At 43.2% G+C, this 22,272-nt stretch overlaps 1 protein-coding gene and 1 long non-coding RNA gene across 4 annotated transcripts in view; one reads left to right on the top strand and one right to left on the bottom strand.

Annotated features, from left to right (window-relative positions):
* Positions 1-22,272, top strand: part of ppargc1a (peroxisome proliferator-activated receptor gamma, coactivator 1 alpha) — a 290,984-nt gene that overhangs the window by 25,282 nt on the left and 243,430 nt on the right. The gene's annotated exons all lie outside the window — the stretch shown is intronic.
* LOC147238646 (uncharacterized) lies at positions 2,007-21,389 on the bottom strand. The gene is made up of 3 exons (XR_015111756.1): positions 21,346-21,389; positions 16,055-16,174; positions 2,007-2,168 (listed from the first exon to the last, which is right to left on the bottom strand). It is a non-coding gene; the product is annotated as an uncharacterized LOC147238646 (long non-coding RNA).

Here is a 22,272-nt window from a genome sequence, read left to right as displayed (position 1 = left end):
TAATTATCAGGGTCGACACCACTCCAAATATTATCTCCAGTCCGTAGCAACAGTACATTTTTGTCATCTTACTCACAGCCAACGCAAAAATAAATGGAAATGAGCCATCTTCCTATTGTATGAACAGATTTTATACGGAGAAATGGGACGCTCCAGCTGGTCCTATTAGACTGTTGTGGTTTAAATGTGGCTGCACGGTGGTGCAGTGGTCAGCGCTGTCGCCTCACAGCAAGAAGGTTCCGGGTTTGAGTCCCGGCTCCATCACAGGATCTTTCTGTGTGGAGTCTCCATGTTCTCCCTGTTCCTGTGTGGGTTCTCTCTGGTACTCCAGCTTCCTCCCACAGTCCAAAGACATCAAGAGGGGACGAGGCTGATTGATACTCTAAATTGACTGTAGGTGTGACTGTGAGTGTGAATGGTTGTCTGTCTCTGTGTGTTGGTCCTGTGATGGACTGGTGACCTGTCCAGGGTGAACCCCGCCTCTCGCCTGAAGGCTGCTGGGATAGGCTCTAGACCCCCCCCATGACCCTTAACAGGATAAGTGGTAGAAAATGGATGGGTGGTTTTAATATGGAGTTTCAAGCAGTCATTAACGGCCACAATGAGAAGCTGATTGTATCAAGCAACCGAGTTGCAATGTATCAGATATCAGCACAAATTCCAATATTGCGCATCCTGGTTGTCAGCTGCACCACGAAACTGCCATCAGTCAGACTGTTAGTCCCACCAGGTGAATGGCTGTCGGTGAGCACAACGCCAGATGTATTTGGATTGCAGAGCAAGTCTGACATGGGTGTTTAAATCTGTTAGTTATGTTAAAACTGCAGCAGCTGCACGCGCCTCTGCACAGAGGAAGTGGCCGTTCGAAACTTTTGTCATCATTTCGGTTTTATGTTATGTCACGTCTTTCGTTCTTCCCTCACTCTTTCTCACAATTTCCTTCTCATGTTTGACTATACAGCAACAACATGCAAGCTGCTGAATGTGAGAAAAACGAGTTGTCGTGCGTCTTAAAACCAATTTAATACACAGGGCATTTGTGGGAGGTATAACAATTCCAAAACTTCATGACCAAATATTTCAATCGTGATCGTGCTACTGTATCAAAGCTTAATGTGTGTCAGGAGAGACTTAACTACTGTGATTTGGAGTCACATTACAAAGGCTAATTAGTGACTTAGCCAGGAGGTGCAATTGGTATTTGACTTTCAGGTAACGGGACACTGTGGCATAGGAATGGATTTTTTTCTTCTTCTTCTTTTTTTTTTTTTTTCTTCTACTTTTATTGGATTATTTGGACATGCTAAGGGCAAATCCTGTCCTGGATATGAGCAAAACGTACGGCAGCCATGTGTAAAGAAGAACTTGGTTAAAAATGGCTAAAATTAGATCAAGGACTCTTGGTGGAGGGGGTTAGAAAAGTGTGTGAGATGTGCTTTGCTTGATTTTTATTTTTATTATTTTTTTTCTGTAATCTGTCCGGTCTCTCAAATCGGACGCAATTTAGTTACGGGCACCTACAGGGGTGATAAAGGGAAGGTTTTAGGTAGATTTCCAGAAATGTTTCCTTTTTTTTCCTTTTTTTTTTTTGCAAAAACCGTTTAAAAATTTTCTCTCCATGGGAATATAGGAAAAGTAACATGTACATATGGAAATCGAAAGAACTACACCGGACATTTTTAAGGTAATTATGCTAAATGTATCAATCGCATACAAACGTGTTAATATTTGTATGCATATCTGCTTACGAGGATACAGTTCAACTTTATTTTTCCATCAGGAACGTCGTTTTTCCAGAGTTTCAGTGCACGCACAGTTCTCATACCCAGCAGCACAACATCATTTTCACAACATCACATATCAGCACAATAAATTCAAGATAAATAAGCCATAAACATGAAAAAATAATTTGTTCAACATAGATTTACTCATAAATTAGTAAATCAACAAGAATGTTGTTAAGATATACATTAATACATAAAAAAGTTTCTATTCATGTTTCAGGAAATAAAGTTTCAAATAAATCCCCCGTTCATTCCAGTTAATTCCCATGGAAAGTTTTACATCTTGAAGTACTCCTGGAATTTTGCAACCCCAGAGGCAACAGATGATTCACTGAGCCAGCTGTTCTCAGATTCCCGTCAAGAGTTCTCCGCTACACCACCTGTCTGGAGGTAACAAAACAGGATATTATGATAAAAGAAAATAAGCTCCGTGCTGACGAGTCAAGTGTTACTAGAGTGTGACGTCCAACTGCTCTGGCCACAGCAACTTTGTGGTTTCCGTCTAAAGTGCTGATCATCATGGCTCGCGCTGCTAAACGGGACTCCCTTGGATGCGAGGTCTACGGTCGTCTCAGTCTCCCACTGCTCATTTGACATTCTGCTCACCTGTGCATTCGCCAAGTGAGGTATTGTGCTGCTATCGATTGACCAAGACCTGGTCAGTCAGGAAGACTGCGCGTCCGCCAGGTTATCAGTGACATCACTCATCAGGAAAGCAGCATTTGCCTCTCCTTCCCCTTATCGATAGTTTAGAGAGTGCATTAAGAGTGGCTCCTCAGCCTGATTTAAGACGTACCAGCGCCTCTCTGCGCACCCAAAGGGCACTGGGTAACAATCCAGTCTCACTTCCCTTCCCTGCAAACAGTGTTTATTTACTCACTCACTGGGAGGCAAAGACGGCGGCTCTGACAGACAAACAATCTTATGATGCAGCCTTCATGTCAGGACTGGATACCCCCCCCCCCTTCCCCCACTCTTTCTCCATTCTTTCTCCCTCCAGAATGTCTCAGTCAGTTGTCAGTCCTTTTCCCTAGCCATGGGCCCTGTTGACACAGGAATCCGTCACTCCTCACATGGGGGAAAGCGGGACATGTTGGCGGCCATTACTATTCATGAGAGAATGTCATCCACTCTGTCACCCGTTGTCAGCAAGAGGTGTCCGTCTCTGCCACTGCTCCCCTTACTCTCTTTATCAGCCAGGGGTGGCTAATGAGAAGCACTAGGTTAATACCACCACTAGAACAGCAATGGCTGTGCACCTCTTAATTCATTTAGACACTGATAATTGAAACCCGAGTGAACTACACTCTGGATGTCCATCGTACGGCCAGTCGGTGCTCAAAAGTGAATGCGCCCCTTGATCCAATTTTTAGAAAGTGATGCCAGGATCTTTGTTGCTGATAATTGTCCTCTAATGTTTCGATTGATTTCCCGCACATCGCATGATGATGATTGAGTCCAAATTAAATCTGACTAGGAAATGATTCGACAAATGTATTATATTCTGTCCCAAAGGATAAAAGGCAAACCCCCAACAGTGACACAGGTTAAGCCCTTCTGCCTCTTTGAAGGGCAGCAATATTTGTTAAACAGAATCCGGCAACCCGTCCCAGCTCATTTGCCATATGGAAATTTCAGATTTACTACGGAAGGGTGGACAAACTTCCACCCATTTAATGAAAGCTGAACTGATTTTAGTTCAAATTTCCTTTTTCTGTCTTAATTGAATTTTCCTTCTCGGAACCTTCCTCGTCCGAAATCTGATGGCCTGATCGTACGCTCATCATACTCTGGGCTCAGAAATAGCCGTTCTCTGACCAGACGAAGTTAAATAAAAACTAATTACGTCTGGAATTCTAGTTTGAATCTGTTTTGCCCACTTTATGTTCGAGCAAACATGCAGAAGACTGAGAGTTTTAGCAGAATTAGCTTCCTAAATTTCATCTTCGTGTAATTAAACATGTATTTTTATGTAGTAGATTCGTGATTGGTGCATCTTCTCCTCTACCCCCTTGTTTGCATGTGTGCATCATGCATGTAATCAACCATCCTCACAGCACAAAACTTAATTTAAAAAAACAAAAAAAAGCAAAACGCAGGTTGCTAAGGACAATTTGTAGTTTTTCTGTGCATTTGCAATGGAATGCAATTGGTAATGTTGCCTTTTGTCTTTGCTCTTTGACTAAAACTGGTCTTTATTTTTTATTCTTGTCGTTTTCCTCTGTCTGCAGTAGTGTGTTTTAAAAATCAATGATAAAAAAAAAAGGAATTTCCCCCCAAAAAAAGGTCTTACCAGGAAATGACAAGGCGAGGCAACCACAACTAAAAATATCAAGAACTGGCGCTGACATGCACAAGCAAAAAATAACCTGATTAAACAGTCAAGTCTTAGTCCAATTACAGCAAGTAAAAAAGCAGCCATGACTAAGACCAGACGACCTGCTGAATGTGGCAAAGTGTAAATTAAAAACTCCTTTTTTTACCCCACAGTTGTCAGACATGACTTGGGCATCCTGCACTTGAGTGTTTAATCAGCATGCAGTGAACACTGTGGGCTCTTTGACTAAAACCAGGAGCTCTTACTCTCCCTCCCTCTCCCTCCTTCAGCGTTCATGCATATTTATCCTCGCAGCTTTTGTCAGTGCTCCTGGAGATGAATATTGACAGCAGTGAGAGGGCGTTCTCTATCCCCCCGCACGGTCAACTCGGTGCATCTGGCACCTTGAGGCCTTCCTTTCTTTCTGCCACTGAGTGTGAGATAGCTGAGCACAATGAAAGCCAACTTCTCCCCTTCTCCGCCTTTGATGCTTCTTTCTGCAACACTGAAGGGCTACGGCCTGTAATGATAGGAGATCATTCTGCCTACCTTAAATGCAGCAGTAAATATTCAAATGTGCCATCATCAGTTGATGATGTGAGAGATAACAGGTCCATCTTTTACCTGCCCCTTCTTGTATGCGACAGCAGGATATATTTATTTGACGCCATCATCGTTCCCAAAAGCGCATGATTTGCCAGCATAAATTTCAGCAGGCACACAGCCCTTCCCGAGCCTGCAGTGGCAAATGCTTATTCATTTACCCGTTTGTCATTTCAATAGTTATTTTATGGTGGCGCTGTATTAATTGAACTGCTTCTACTGCACAACAATTCAAGGCCCAGTACATCTATCACAAAGGGAGTGTGCCGGAAACATCGCTGAACGGCCTCACAAATCAGCCTTAGCTGAGAGGGGAACCTCGCAATAATGTAACACAATCACACTAATCTCTCATTTACAATGTGCTCCTTCCTCAGCCATGCAAGGAAAATGACCTAAAAGCTCCAAGTGGCTGCTCTGAAAAAAAATCAGATGCACCGAGTTTGGCAAGATCACTCTGCTCTCTAAGTTGTTTCCTCGATGCGCTTGAAGAAAATTCGAGGATTATAGAGATGTTGTTCCTGCTGCGGTACTGTTTGAACTCATTTGACCTCATTCGATCTGCAGTCAAGTAAATTCAAAAATCCTGGGAGTTTGGTCATATATAAGGCTCTTTTACACCGTATCTGACCACGTGTGAAACTGGGCAAGCAGCTGAAGTTGCCACAGCACATCGCTGCAACATGACCACACATGATCATCACGTGTGTGGCGACAGGACAACCGATCATGCCGGAACTGGCAATGCCCTTGGATGAGTGTAGGGCGGAAGTATTAGGAAATGGTGGAGAAGTGGAGTTAAGGGGACACCATGTGCCCATGAGGCGGTTCGGGTTGGTCCCTGTGGATCAGAGGGAGTTGATCTGTGGGCTGGGCAAAGTTGTCTGTTGATGTGACGCAAAAGATCCTCTTGTGAGATGCATCCCTGTGAATGCAATATATTTATACAGACACGATATACAGTATATCTGACCCAGACTGGACTTCGCTCGTTTTATCTTGCTTCTCTGTCAGACATTCGTCTTTCTAAATGAATGTTCTGAAGTCTTGTTTGAAAATGAAACCGAAGATCGTGTGCGGTCCTCTTCTCATTGTGGAGAATAGAAAACGAAAATGATTCTTTATTTTTAATCACCCTGGAGAACTAAATCAATACGCTAACGCTTCGCTTATAAAGATCACGAAACTCAAAGCAGAGGTGTGGTCCCAAGGAGATATTTGGACAAGCGATTCTCATATTGTCATAATTATTACAGTTGTTTCCTTCTCATAGGCTTTCATGGAACTCTCTATCCTTGCTAGCTTTGTGGCCCATTTTACCATAAAATTCAGAATACAGGTACACTCCAAATTTCAGGGGGGAACGTGTTTTTTGAATGGCTGTCTTCTGTCATGATCACCACGTCACGTAATGGCAACTAAATCATCCAGCTGAGCTTTGGCTTTATTGCTCAATAGGGGGCATTGTACTCGTATCCCCAATCGCTATCCAAATGATCGGTTTGCTCCTTGTTATTGTTCTAATTGTTTTGCTGAGTATTCGTCTCAAGAATTATGCTCCTCTCTCATACTTCAAATCATTTGAATAGGGCAAATTAAACCTGAATATTGATTGCAGTGTTACAGTGTTTTGATTTTTTATTTTTTTAAAATACAACGGGTACTGCATGAAAAAAAGAGGACAGCAGCCTCTTGCTGACACTTTAATTCATCTGTTATCTTCTGAAAGACTTAATACTTCTGTGACTCAGCATCCCGTTCTCTTAAAACAAACAACATGCTCCAGAGCTGATGGGGACATCCAATTTAACTGCCATCTTAATGGAATCTATAATAAGCGCAGGGGCACAATAATGGCAAAGCACCACATCTTCTGATAAAACGGCAAGCATCAAAACCCGTGTGATCACTAAACAGTCCAGTTTTCCCCCTCGGCGGAGCCAAGAACAAAATGTCCAGATGTCATTGTCAAGTTTATGGAAACACATTCCCTGTGGGATCCTCACAGGGGTCGGACTCACTTCTCCAGTGGCCCTTGCGCCATACAGAGGTAATCTCCTGTCTGTAGCACCAGGCTTCCTCTGCATTTTCTTCTGCACTTCTGAAAACCTCCTCTGACTTTAATTTCATGGGCACCTGTCCCCTCATGTGCTCATGGCGGCGAAGTCAAATCACAGAGTTTCATATAAGCACTGGGACCAAGTCAGCGACTTGTGATTCAAGAGGAGCAAGAAATAACTTCACCACGGGAGCCTTCTATATGACGAGCCTGTCTGGTGGTGCCATGTGGAGCCATGTTTCACAAAGACAAATTTGTGCCGGTGTTTGTCATCTTGAACTGGCCGCCTCACTGTGTTAGTGTGACATGCGGGCATGACATGAAAATGATAAAGCAAATGGGAGTCTCTGTCGAGCTTCTTATGGTAGCTACAGGCGCCACAGTTGGTTTGATGAGGTTGAACTATAGAAAGAAAAGTACATTTGTGCTCACATCCGTCTTGGATTGCATGGAGGTCAGAGATGAGCTGAAGGAGGTGATAGAACAGAATATTTCCCGTTTTCAGAGCTAACAAAGATGGTGTCATGTAAATGGGCTAAGCAAATGCCGGTCCTGACTGTGGAACGCGCATGCCTGATGTAAAGATAGCGACTTTGGCTCCTCAACAAATATTCAAATGAGATTACATGAAAGCCAGATGAATGACAGACAAATGGACACAAATCGGGTTTCATTTGTTTACTCCTCTGCAATTGTGTTAGGCACCCCCCCCCCCCTCCTGGCTCCAGAGGTAATGATTGTGATGGGACCAGATTAAAGTCTGTAGTCAGCTGTTTAGTGGGGCTCTGCTAACAGAGATTAGCGGCAGCTGCTTGGCGACAGACTTGGTCAGAGAGGAAAAAGCAAAAAAATCTGCAGAGGGTTTCATTGTCTAAGACCACAACCACCTTGATAAGTAAGGATCTTGACAACAGGAGGCAGTATAAGCTTGGAGGATTGGCAGGCTTTGTTTCCTTCATGCCACATCAAAACCTTGTAGATTTTGTCCTCTACTCCCCCCCCCCCCCCCCCCCGGCTTTCTTCACTCTCCCCTTACTTGCCGGCGTATGCATGGCAAGTCATTGCAGATGTTACCCGTAATGATACAGACGGCACACACACAGTCGTACAGACTGGGAGCGAGGCTCGCTGAAATTAGTAAAAATTACTTTCTCATTACCTCCCTCATTGCTCCTGTAAGTAGTCTGAGTTTCCGCACGATTAGGAGAACGAGCCACGGTGCACAGGGCCTTACCGCACTCAAACACACATAGCTCACGTATACACACATACAAAGTAGGGAAGGTTAGCCTTGCCTGAACAATTTCCGAGAGCCACCCAAACGATCATCACCTCGCGTCACCTCTTCGCCTTTGCTAATCACTGAACAGTGTCAGAAACAGAAAACTGAGCCTACTCTCGACTGTGTCACACTTTACACCTCAGCTTGACCGCCTTTTCTCAAACCTGGTATAAGCTAATTGTTGCATGAGCTTAAATGAACACAGTGGACCCTTTTGTCCTTGTCTGAACAGACCCAGACTCTATATTAGCTTACTACCACAAAGCCTGGGGCCAAATAAATTTGAATGAATTCATATTCTCCAATTACCTGTTTGCTTTTGCAGGTCATTGTAAGTGATACACACAGCCCAGTTCTGCAGCCTTGAATGACGCTTCAGAATGGAACTTAAACCTCTCTAAAAGCTGCAACCATCACACAGAAGAGGAAACTTTCTGATCGCGTGCCTGTTCTACATGTGGCCAAAGCTAGAGGACTTAAAAGGGTGCTGCTGGCATGGCTGAGCAATGGATCGGCCTGGAACAGTGGTGTGCCAGGATCGCTTTACACGAAACCCAGGAACAGAGAAAACTGCAAAGCCTGCAAAAAGCATTGCAACAGGAAACCCGGAAACTATTAGCTTTTGAACCACAGACAAAACTCTGTTCGCTGCTTTTTATACCCCAGTACACGAGTGAAGTGTGCAAGGTACTGTATGCTGTATAAATCTAGGACATGGCAGTATGCCCAGGAAGGTGTTGATAATGTAATGAGTCTCTGTGCAGAAGTAGATATGAATTAGAGAGAGGGGAAAAGAAGGTGTCCATCTATTTTTTGCGATGAGCAGCGTGATCTTGAGCCAACAGAGTCTGCTATTTGTTCAATTAACATCGATTCTTTCTAGTCCCGTTATTAAACAGTGGAGGTGTGTACCACCAAGAATGGCATTTGAAGATGTTGACATGTTCGAAGCAGTTGAAACTGGTCTCGTTTCGGAAGCGAGGAACGTCATCACACTCCCCAAAATGATCCAAAACTGCAACTATGGATGGGACACAGGTATTATAGCATCTATCCCCGGCTGTAAGACCTCTTACAGTGCTAGATGTGTCATGCACTCATTTCTTCCAGCTGTGTGGTATTTCTGTCTGCTGCGCCTGGTACCTTGTAAAGCATCTTCCAAAAATAACCTCTCCACTGGAATGGTGGAATAGGAAGCAATCATGGTCATACAGTTAAAATTATCTCCAATCACTCCGTGGAAACCCACGCACTTGATCCTAAAATACACCTGCCTTACGTCATGGCTGGACCTTTCCGTAGGTTTAGAAGCGGGGGGGGGGGAGACTGGTGCCAGCTCCAGCAGCCGCATGAACCTCCAGTATCCTGTGCCAAGGTCTCATGGTGTGGAAACGGTGCCAGCTGACTCCCCTTCATGTAAATGAAAAGAAGCCGTTGCGGGTCAGGAGGTCGAGTCAGCTGAACAGGGCCAAAAGTAGCAATACCACCCTGGAAAAACTAGGATTCATGTAAATACTAATTTTACGTGGTGCAGAATTTCAATTTTTTTATTTATTTATTTTTTTTTACATCTGATCATGGTTCTTGTGATATATCTTTATATAGCTTTACATACAGGACATACATTTAATTTTACCCCCCCCTCTACTTGACCCTGTTGCCACACCCACACCTGTCACTTGAGATCAGCCAAACCTGTGACTCCTGTCACCAAGACCAAGTGCTTCACCATAGGGGAGCTGACCTTACACATTGGAACTGCCTCCCCTAAATCATCAGAAACTTAGTCTCAGAACCCACCTACCCTTCCGTGCATTACGATATGCTACCTACAATACTTGTCTTATTCCCAGATGTCGCGAGTACTTTTTATGTAATGTGTTTTTCTTGTTTTTATCTTTGTGCTTTATTCAGTTTTAATATGTAGCAATTTTGAGATCCACAAGTTTAGTGTGAAACTAACGTGTCACAACCAACTGTAGCAGTTTGCTTTTATACTTAAATGATCAAATTCAGAGGTAGAGTGGCCGTCTTGCAACCGAAGGGTCGCTGGCTCGATCCTCACTTCCCCCGGTGACCATGTCCAAGTATCCTTGAGCAAGATACTGAGCCCCTATTTGCTCCTGATGGCTCTGCAATGGACTGGCGACCCATCAAGGGTGAACCCTGCCTCTCACCCAATGTCAGCTGGGATAGGCTCCAGCCCTCCTTCAACCCTTAACGGATAAGCAGTATAGAAAATGGATGGATGGATGGATGATCAAATTTGATGCAACTAGCCTGTAGGAGCTTTTATTCACTCAACTAACTTGGATTATATTATGTCCTTGTATGCCTCTGTCTTTTATTCTTAATAGGACATCCTTGGTGTTCCCCCAGTAAATCTGATTTCATGAGGAAAAGCCTGAGCCGTCGATCATGGCCAGGCTGCGGGGGCCCAATACCGCCTAGGAACTACTATCAGGCTTCTGCTCCGGCAGCTGGTTTCAAGCAGTGACCAATAAATGATGGTCATTTTTTTAATTTACAATCCTCTTTCACCGGGCTCTCAGTGGGTGTATTGTAGAACAACTGATGATTTAAGAGCATCTTTGATTACCCAGTTGTTTGCCAGCATTCACTACATTCGCTCACCCGGGCTAATTAATTTGGTATAGATCACACTCTTTTTTTTTTGTCTGTCTCTTTCTCTCGCTCTTTTGTAATTAATGTAGCTCTAAATCTTGAATTAGACCATGTTTCCTTATTGTTCTCAGTGGATGCTTGGATTCTCAGAATGAGTTTTATTTGCATGCATTATCTTTACTATTTTGGTACAATAATGAGAAATGAACAGCCATTCTGTGGGGGGAAAAAAAGGAGGTTCTTGTTTTGCTGAAAAATATAAAACAATTAGGTTTCCATCAATGTATTTTTTATGCATTTTTTTTAGTGTAACATTCAAAATGTTTCATGCAAACTGCAACATTTTCGAAATAATCTCCATATTTCACTTTTTTCCGATTGCTTGCTTGAAGTGGTTTTATGCCTCGTTTCGCAGACTTTTCCTTCATTTTACTTCACGTTTCCTCAGCACGCGACACGTCGAATACTCGCTGACACTAAAGAAATATTAGCGACTGCACAAGTGAAGGCAATTCTCTTTTTTACACTGGCAGAAGACTTGTTTTCTCCACTCTGCTGGACGTAGTCGGGCGTAATTTTGCCTCGTTCGCCGTCCTCTGGAAGCATTGCGTAGCCGGTTTTATTCGCTCCAAAACGTGTGATTCAAACACACCTTAATGCACATTTCACTCATAATTTTGACAGATTTTTGGTTCAACAATTAAATTAGGAATTTATTTGCCTTAACAGCTGACTGTCAGCACACTTTGACGCCGCCAAAGCCTCAGTAACATCAAGACTGATATTTCAGCACAGCTTTCAGGCATTACCAAACAGATTCTCACTCTTCCATGAAGGGTTGGTCACCCTAATGATTGTGTGAATGGGCCTACAAGCCATTGATACGCAAATAATCTTAACCTGCAGGATTATTCAATCCCGTCTAAATGGCAGGTTATGTCAGTATTAATCTGCATTATGAGGTCACTCAAACAAGGTTGACATTTTGCCTGCCTGGATTGCCTCCCTGTCGCTTTGTGTTTGTGATACCAGCCTATGTAAATAAGGGAGCTCTGCTCTTCTGTTCCGCCTTGCCTCAGAATTTGTTTAGGATTAGAAATCTCATTTTGCCCCGAGCCTTGCTTGCTTTAGATCAGTCAGCTCATCTGCAGATCTCTGAGCAGATAAACACTGCCGTTCTCTTGGCCTCAGCGTTTTTTTGTTGTTGTTGTTTTGTTTTTGTTTTTTTACTTTTCGTAATGCGAGAGAACCAGTATGCTGTAGGGATGGGGGGGACAAGTGGGTGGGTGAGTAGGAGGTGGCACACCTGAGGGTCGTGACAAGTGTGCTAGGCATAGCAGAGAGAGTACGCGCTCCAGGGGTTATCTAACTAATTTCAAATCCATTCTAGGAGGAAAGCCTGGACGCTATTCCCATCTTTACAGAAAGATTTAGAGTGAGTCAGTTGACAGGGCAAAAAGGCAAGGACAGCCTTTGTGTGGGAGATGAGTGACAAAATGAGTCATGGCCGTCACTTGGGTTATGGAGTGTGATGAGGAACAAAGAGGCTAGAGGCCTGTCAAAGAGCAAAGCCATTCGACCAAATCTCACTCTACCTGTCTTCACCACCGGACCTGTATTTCATACTTCTGTTGTCAAATGGACTCTTTTTACGTTGGAAAAAAAAAAGTTTTTTTTTTTGGCAAAACTCTAGGAAACGTGTATAAATAAGGGAAAAAGAGAGATGCTAAAGTTAAGCTTGAGTGATGTCTCCCGCTGGTTTTGTTTTGTTACACTTCTTGGATGCCACAATGCATGGAAAGCCAACACTGTGCCAGGCTCCTGTTGCTATTTCGGGGTGTAAAATATGGATCTTACATAATTTCACATTTTTGCCTTCTTCTTTTGGAACAAGGTGCACAGGTTGGGCTCTTCACCATGCCACCATGCAGAAAACAGCACTGAATGTACTCGCTGTGTACAGCACACCAATCTGTTGGGGTTGAGTCAGAATGGCCTCCCGTGAACAACTTCCTCTGCATCAACGCAAGCTGGCCACGTGCTGCGAGATGTCAGCCGCTAATCTAGCATAACGAGGACTGAAAATGAAGCAGACCAGAGAGTGCTGAGGTATTAGCATTTGAGTGTAACATGCAGGAGGAAAAGCTTTTTACCAGCCCACTGCACCCATATGGCATTAGCACATAAAATGCCACTGTTGACATTTTGGAGGCTCGGTGCCTCTGTAAGTGCAGGGCATCAATATAAGAGTCATTAGAGAGGGTACTTGATCCCATATTGATGGTGAAACAGTCAAGAGCCGGCTAGCCAAAAGATCCTGGCATTACGTCTGCTGGGCCTAGGCTGATTTTCCGCACCGGAGGATTGATGCGGCGCTTACGAGGTGATCCCAAGCAATGAGAAATTAAATGAGACACCAAGATAGCCTGCCAGATCCACCTAACCTCAAATATCTCCTTACCTTCACTTAGAAGAATTGTGATTTCTGTAGAATCGACTGCAGGATTACACCAGTGTAATCATGACTTCCTCTTAGCTGGTTGATGCATGTCATCCTCTCGCAAATCCGACGCTTGACGGACGCAACAAACTTAAGGCCTCTTAAAGGTCAGTTAAAGGTGACGAGCACTCTGGTCCTGGTAGATATGTTTTGAGTCGTTTTTTTTTTTTTTCTGAGTAAAAAAATGTATTTTACTTCGAGGTTTTGAACTGTAGGGATTTGTTGCATTGTAGTTGTAATACAATAAATCTAACAGATGTATTGTGACCATTTTATTTTGTAAGAGAACAAAGATTTCTGTTTTTTTTTTTTTTTTAAATGACAGTAGCCGTCATAGGACACTGCTACTACTCTTATTTGAAACAAATTAAACATTTCCAGGCTACAGCTCATTATAGTTTCTCTGTCAAAATGTTGTTTACCCAAAATTGAGTTGCTAGCAAACACTGCCTTCCCTTGAGGCATCATGTACCCACAGTCAACTCTTCGGCTTTTGTTTCCTGACAAGACTAGACCAGGAGAGGATATCACCCTCATTTAAAGTGGAAAATTTTCATTTTAAAGCTCTCCAACTGACATGATATGAGTTGTCCTCCTCCTGTTTCTTTACATTTATCTTTCTTTCTTTCTTTGGTGTAGCAAAGTAAACTCTGAAGGCAGCGATTCAAGTCAGACACATTTCGTGCTATGCCGATGCGATGAACTTGATTTTCTCCCAAAATTCAGCGACTGTAATGTTGGAGTTTGTACGGTAGGATTGTTGGACACTTGTTAATTTTATATTTTTTGACGATAGATTGTTAGGACTGAACACCATGCGAAAAAGTGTGATCCTGCGCTATTGTTTTGGTTGCGTCTGAACCAAACCTGTAAGTGGAGGGAATTTATTTTCTAAAACCATCAAAAGACAGCCACTGACACCTGCCATTCTCAAGGGTGTTTTGTAAAGGCCACGGAAAACATGAGAATGGACATTTTTGTTTTAAGTACATCCTTATCTAGACATACGAAGTGAACAACACAAACACCCTGTCCTGAATAAAGCTGCGTGTTCGGAGGCTGGATATTTTCATTATTGTAAATGTCAGCGTTCACATCTGGAATAGAAATGGATGTTCCACTTTCACCGAAGCCCTTTTGTGCGACTCAAATGTGTCTTTAAACCCTTCCAGCAAATTCCGCCTGTGTTTTTAAAAGTAGCTGAGGTGGAGGATTGGGTAAACTCGAGCGAAGGCAGCCGCACCTGACTGCCATACCACTTTACCTGCACACCTTTATATGAACACTTGCCATCACCTCATCCTCCTCCTCCCCTAAATAATCTCCTGATAAGAAATAACACAACTGATGATTAATTATAGCCATTGTGCTTGTGGACTGATATACTCCCTCCTCACATCCATCTTTTAACCCCCCCCCCCACCCTCCCTTCTTTCCTTTCTCATTCTCTTCCACGTGACCATTTGGCTCTGAGGGTAGTTTTCAGGGGGACATAAAAGCTAGTCAGCTGTAAAGCTAAATGAAAGTCGTTTGCTCTCCACGTAGTCGACTAATGTAAGATGCAGCTTTAGGGATTATTGGTCTTTCTGTAGTTATAGAGTCACTCGTTCTTAAAGGCGGTGTTTTAATAATTGAAAGTGATGGAAAGGAACAAAATTAGAACGGGCATAATTTTAATGATTGAGCATTCATTTCTCTCTTTCTTTCTTTTTTATTTTGTTCTCCGCTGTCTTCTCTTCCCCTTTCACCCAAGACGGACACAATTTACCTTTGCTCTTCCGTGCGGCGTGTTTTTCGGTGGCAGCGTTTGTCAGTGCTGCGTGGTTTGTTTCGCTCGATTGATTAAAAAAAAGATGTTGTCTCATGCATTGTGACTGAGTATATCCTCCAGAGATTGCAGAGTTATTACAGAGTGGCGGTCTGGACACCCGTTGATGTATTGTGCTGGGCTTTGGGGCAAGGGGAGGTGAGGGGGGAGGAGAATCTGAGCAGGGAAGAGGACTGGAGGGCGTGCTTGGTTCGGAGTTAAGGAAGGGGTGGGGGTGGGGGGGGGGGGGGGAAGTTGCTCGCAGACAACCAACTTCATCACACACCTCTCAAAATGACAGTGACTTGGACTGTTTTGCCATGTTCCATCCCCTCAATCATCTTTTCATCAAACACCCCCCCTACTAGTGTTCACACACACACACACACATACATTGCCTTACTAACAGGTTGTCATAGCTCTGCCGTATGGTTGTCAGTGTCAAGGAATCTCCACACGTCTGGAGCAGAGAATGTGGAGAGGATAGTTTGTGTTGACGGTGACAACACCTTGTCTGAGTTATCCGCGAATGTGAGAGGGGAGAAAATTGCAAGAGCAGTAAGTCACAACACAGCCCAGGTGGGATGATAATCACTGTGATCGAATGCCAGAAATGAGTGTGAGAGGAACCCACGTGCGAGGCTCCATAGAACTCCTGGAAGTCATATCAACATTCTTCTGTATGCAAGGTCGAATCGCCATAAGTCGCAGGCTGTGACGCAATGGTACCTGCAGTTCCTGCAGGAACCCCAAGTTTGTATGATTTTTAAATCGACGATGACAAATCTTGTGAGGGATCTCAAAGAGAAATATTACTACAGGGCGCTGCCAAGTTCATTCAGCTCGTGATTTGTTGGCCGTGGTTGTTTTAGAGGAACCTACTGTACCTGGATGAGACGGTTGAATATTTGACGTCATACATTCACTGACATCAAGTGAACAAGCAACAACACAGTGGCCAGTTGTTGACAGAATGTCGCTATTTAAAACAATGTTTGGTCAAAAATACCGTTTGAACTGCATTATGAGGGGAGTAGTTCCTGAACTCTTAAGATAATCATGTACACAGTCTCGTACCTTTGTCTTCGTCTCCGTTTCCCTGTTGTCTTTTTGTTCTGAATCCAATAGTTCGTGATCACGAATCATCTCTTTGCAGGCTGGCTTTTTTATCCAGGTGTTCAACTCGTAAAGAATTTCCTAAAAGAGAAATGGAGGAATTGAATTGGAAATTGACTTCCCGAGCCGCTCTCAAGTTTGGTGGCCACAGAGATCTTTTTTGGTTTTAAGTCGTCCTCTCATCTTCTGGACCGCTTGTCCAACTGAACTCCAAAAAAAAAAAATTAACACGCACAGGGGAAAACTGATCATTGTTTTTCACTTTTATCAATTAACATTCATCAAAAAAAAAAGATCACTTCACCCAGACTGCAGTATTAAAAATACAACGCTATTTGCGCAGTCTTTTCAAAGACTTCAGAGGGAGATTGAGCCAACAGCTCAGGTGCACAGGGAAGGCAGGAAATGCAGGTCAGTGGGCAGGCAAAGCTTGGAGTGTATTTGTTTTACTGGCTCTGGTATCCGCTTCTGTGACTGTATACTGCAACTGTGACAATGTTTTCTGCAGCCTAATTTTTCCCACCTACCCCGATGCTGGCACGACATGAAAGAGTTTTTGATGGCTGTCTTGGAAATTGTCTGTGAAATGTTGCATATAAACTCCCTTTTATATTTGGTTATTTACAGTTTTGTGTTGTTGTTTTTTTGACGACTGAGCAGCAAATTCAAAGAATGTTACATGATGCATGTAGCAGACGATGTAAATTAAAAAAAAAAAAACAGCCACAATTTAACCTTTAAATGAGAAAGAATCGAGGTTTTAAAGTAATGCGTTTTACGCTAGATAATCTGACGCTACGATGAAAAGTAACAGGCAAAGCCTGCATCTACTTCAATTTGTTTAACGCAAAGATTTTAGGTAAAAAATAAAATGCCCTGTCGGTCAACTAAATGAGCAACTCACCTTCTGATTGGGCGAGATGTGAACAATATGTGGTTATTTGGCTTCCTTAAGACCAGGACAACCATAAAAAAAACCATAAATATATAGTTTTTATTTTTACCCAGCCCACTCTGCCAAAAAAATGCTGCACCTGTAGCGTCCTGCTTGTTCTTACCCTCCAGTATAACCCAGTGGAGCATTTCCTCAGTTAGCGCCCCCACTGGAGGAGCTTTTCAACGTGACCTCATGTGTGGCACTGTGAGGTCCATGCTAACAACCGACTTTAGCATGCAAGTTTTGGCTCCAAGGTCACATGTCAAGAGTGACAAACAACAATTCCTTTTTCTTTTTAGGGAAGCAGGCAATATTTTATGATCTTTTGGACACCACCGTTCAGGCACAGAAACCACCTGGTTAGGGTTCGGAAAAGAATCGCGGTCAAAGTTTAACTGCAACTCTGGGAAACACGGCTGAAAATATAACTAGTAAAATCGCCGCAAACACCGAGCAAACGGATATCTGGTTTCTACTCTCAGTGACCTCTCAGAGTAATACGGCACGTTGACTGTCGTCACTTCAGCAGCTGCTTGAGGTTGCGTAAATTTGCAAGTGTGGGTCGTAATAAGCTGCTTGAACAAACAGCCCTCCAGGTCATTTTCTGGGAGAGGACGGTCTGCCACCCACAGCCGTCACCAGGCCACCTGTTTAGTCCATTCGTTTTTGCAGCTGAAGGGTGGTCTCTTGTCTTCCGATTCACCACTTTATCGAAAGTTGACGACGTGAACGTGAAAGGCAAAGTGTGGTGAAACCTTGAGGTGAGACCCTCCCCACCGTGGGGCTGTCAAGCCCTGTGTGCTGAATGAGCACATCTTAGAAACTGAACGTTGCTCTAATAAGAAAAGAAGAACAGCTGGTGTTTCTGCTCAGTGTTTATTTCGTAAAACTTATAGACGTTTTTTTTTTTTTTTACAAGGATCCTCGGAATATTGTTTACCGTCCAATTTATAGAACGTTTTATTCAGGAAAGAGAGTGAAAATAGATTTTCATTGTTGGCGACAGTATTTTCTGATTTATAGGGTGATTAAAAGAGTAATCAACGATGCTGGCAGGCTTATTCACTGTTCAGGGGTCCATCTCTGGGGAGGGTGACGAGCGACAGTGTCTGTTACTTTAAATATGACACATGGATACACTCGTTTTGGTTCATCTACTGAAATTAAGATGTTGAAGTTGACTTTTTCTTCACTGCGAAAAAGCTTTTATCAGCAACTAACACCTGGCCGTACCATGGACTTGCTTTCGTGTTGCATTTTTTTTTTTGAAATATGAAAATCAACAGTCTGTCCAGTCATGCTTTCCATGGCAGAAAATAAAAGCTCCTTAAGCATCTTTCAGATTTTCAAATGCGGTAATTTAACAGCTGCTGGAAAGACACGGCCTTCAGGCGACTGGAGGGCACAACTACCTTTTTTTTTCTTGGTTGTTTTTTTTTTGTTTTTTTTTTTGTTTTAAACATTTCAGTGATCACATTCACTCGAACCAAGGCTCCTTTGGGATTTCTGCGCTGCATTTTATTTAATTGTGAAAAAACAACAACAACAACAACAAAAAACAACCCACACTGCTTAATCCTGCAGCAGAGAATTTTATGTTTTTCTGGTCGTCTCTTGTTATTTCTGAAATCGCCTTATTGCTGTCAAAACATATCAGAGCCCAGAAATCATCTCCATTTAGACTCAGTGTTTGTTCCTTTATCTCATGCATTTTAAAATTGTTGTTTGAATAAATGACAACTCCTTCACTGACTGATGTAATACCTCCTGCCAGACCGTTTTCATTCCTTCACGTGTGTAGAAACATGAAAGGTGAATTTTCAAAACTCCTCAAATGTACAGTCGCTTAAATGTTCGGACAGTAAAGAGGGCAAGATGGTAGATGGAGGCAATCAGGAAATTGAATCTCGCGTGTGCATGACAACGAGAAGTATCCAAGTGACCTCTAATTGAACAGTCAACCCATTCATCCACACTTGTCATGTCCTTAAGCACATTAATGATGTGCATTTTATTCAACTCCGCCCTAGCCACTCCCCCCCACGCCTGTATCATCAGCAGATGTTTGATCGGAGATAAGTACGCAGGTCAATGTCGACCTCATCACAGCGAACCGAGTTTCGCCCATCATGCCAATAACTGCCAGGCGATGAGTCCTCCGCTTTGCTGCGTTCTGATTGACAGCTCTCCGCGGACAAGGTTTATGGGGGTCAGGACCTTCCTCTCTGTCACCTCTAAGTGGAGGAACGTCATTAGCTGGTAGATCTAGACCTTGGACGGCAGGGACCGGACCACCTCTCTCTGAAAGACAATAGAACCTCACTTTCTTTTGAGTAATCGGAATCTGGTCTGCAAGATGTTCAATCAGATGTTTAGAGGATGCTTCCTTGCATGGGCTGTTTCGAGGACCCAGTATGTCGAGGCTAGCCTTGACAAAACGGTACCACTCTGCTCTTAAAAAAAACAAATGAGTTGAATAATTGACCTTCTGAGAATGTTATCCCGTTAACCTGTCCCACTGGGAGTTAAACCTCTCGCACCCCCCCCCCCCCCGCTATGCTGGTGATGCCACACTAAATGCGTCACCTCGCACACAAACACCGCAGGCGAGCTGACCGATTTGCATAAGTCCGTGTAACCGTGTAAGGGTGCAACCCCTGCAAAGTGGAGGTGAATACAGATCCCATAAACCATTAAGTGAAGGATATGTACAGTACAGAGGAGAGTACAAATATTTCCTAGATGGCAGATCGTGGCTTTGCGCGGGATTACAGCTAAATCTTATAATTAGTATGAAAGGCCAGTGGGAGAGAGATGAGGGAAAGGAGACTATGAATGGACAAGGGGAATGACCTCTGGTATCTCCCTATGGTATGCCTCTTGCTTATCTGGCTCCATGGCAGCAGTGTTTACGTATAATTAGTGCAGATATGTGCATTGCATGAGTTCCTTTGTGACAGTTTAATATCTGAATTATTTTTATATAACTTGTGGAAAGCTTGAAGAAAAGACTTCACTGACCCTGAGCAAGTCGTTTCACAAAAGTGATAACATTTGAGTTTAAGACCTTAATTCGGATGGAACCCGACCCGCCAAGGGTGTACCCCACCGCTCGCCCGATGTCAGCTGGGACAGGCTCCAGCACACACCCCCCGTGACCCTCAACGGATAAGTGGTATACAAAATGGATGGATGGTCTGTTGCCACTATGAGATGATCAATGCCCCACAAAGAAAGCTGATTGTAACAGGAAGTGACTCCTCCCTGACAATTTTAACCCTCATCATAACCTTTGGCTGTTTCGTTGACACCGCCCATTACATTAGCGATAATGCAACCTGCGCTGAAGTCACTGAACAGTTCAGTTTATGTTTATCAACCATCCAACTGTTGCACTTAAGTTGTGTACTCTCCATCCTATAAATATGGGGATCCTGTTTATTGTACGACAAGCAGGTTGCAACTAGAAAACCCAATTGTAATCAAGAAGATATCAAACGCACGTCTCCGCAAACTTGAAACTGCCAATGCAAAAGTTTTGCTTTCCGATTTCATACATTTTTGTTTGAGCCAACCACTTCGATCATCATCGGTTGAGAAGCGTCTTGCATCATTCAGCACAAATCCCGCCTAAAACCCGTAATACACTGGGGATGTACGTGATGCGTCAGTGGTGTGTAAAGATAGAGATTGAATGCGTGGTGCATGTGTTCTGGAACAAACGTGCTGTGTAACTGCTCTAATTGATTGCGATGATCCCTGATTGCAGTAACTGTCGCTTTTTCACTCCAAGGTTGATGGTAATGCCCAACAATATTTATTGTTGTTGCTGACCTATTCCTTTGATTGCCCAATAAAGATAGAGAGTAATCTCTATAAACAGATTCTGCATATAAATGCAGAACCTGTAGGCAAGGGAGAAAATGTTTGTTTTTCATCTTTGAGTGGTCATTGTTTGACAGCCCACGTGGAGCAAAAAAGACAGAATGCATCGGCCGAAATGCAACTTCAGAAAAATGGCCGGAGTCTGATCACCCAACAATGCCGTTGTAGCGGTTTAAAACTGTTAACTGTGTGTAAACTGCCGACTTTTGAAACCACCGCTCGCATCCGTTGTCCGTCAAGTCCATGCAAATGTCTCAAGTTTCCGTGTGGAAGGAACATGGAAATATTGCACTGCGTATCTGTTGGCTACACCGGAACCTTGAAATACTGACCCTTGTTCCCAACGGCTAAAGGGATTTCTTGTAGGCTCCGAGATTGAATACAAAGTAACCGCATTCAGTCAGAGGACTGTGTTGGTCATTTGACTTACATAAGAGAAGCCTCAATCCCAGCTGCCACCAATGATGCCAGAACTATCCCACACATGTGGACTGTGACCAAAGCCAGCTTTGATCCCCCTCCTGTTAATTCACAGGATGCTAGTTTAGCTGTTTATTATTAGTTTGAGGGATTTGTGACAAGAACGAGGCGACAAAGAGGCAAGGGTTCGATGCAGATTCACAGTCTCACCATTTGAGTCTCCAACTGTTGGAGAGATTGATATATATATTTATCATATTTATGAATATTCTGCAGCTTTTGTCATTTTTTTCCCCCTCACCTTTGTGGTATTTCAGGAATTGCCTTGATAACAAGGAAACCTACTGTACAGGTCTGTTTCAGTAAAATTTCAAATCCAACAGTCTGCAACTTCTGATTTAAGACATGACTTTTTTTTTATAAGTTTTATAAATATTTATATGCTTTTGTTTGGTCATATCAAAGTTTGCCAGAGTTACGATAAACCTGAGGTGAAAATTAGCCGTTTAATCACAAATGGATTATGCAAATTCGAGATCAATTGCATTTGCCTTGTTTTCCGGAAAATAGAGAGACTTTGTTTCAGAAAAAAAAAAAAGCCTTTTGGCCATCAAGGTAAGTTTGCAAAAAGCCAGTGGGGTTCCTCATCTCCCTCCAGTGGGTAATGAACTTATTTTCCATACGTAGCCAGGTGCATGTTTTAAGATAGAGCTGTAACAGCGTCTGGTGGTGATGAATTCCAATTGAGCCAGGCGCAGGTACAATACTGCTGTTATGAATGCAGCCCGTGATGTTGATGGCATTCATATCACACTCAGAGGGACAGGGGGAAAAAAAGAGCCTGACATCTGTTTCAAGCACACTCCAGCCTTTACATCTCCCTACAAAGTCATGGGTTGGGAGGCGCGCGTCTGGCTTTCCTAGATTAAAATGTGTC

The sequence above is a fragment of the Aulostomus chinensis genome, chromosome 24 (genome assembly GCF_037954235.1).
Source record: "Aulostomus chinensis isolate RoL2024-O1b breed Wild chromosome 24, RoL_Achi_v1.0, whole genome shotgun sequence".
NCBI lineage: Eukaryota > Metazoa > Chordata > Actinopteri > Syngnathiformes > Aulostomidae > Aulostomus > Aulostomus chinensis.
The sequence above is the reverse complement of the archived record's forward strand: the minus strand, read 5'-3'. Positions and strand labels throughout refer to the sequence as shown.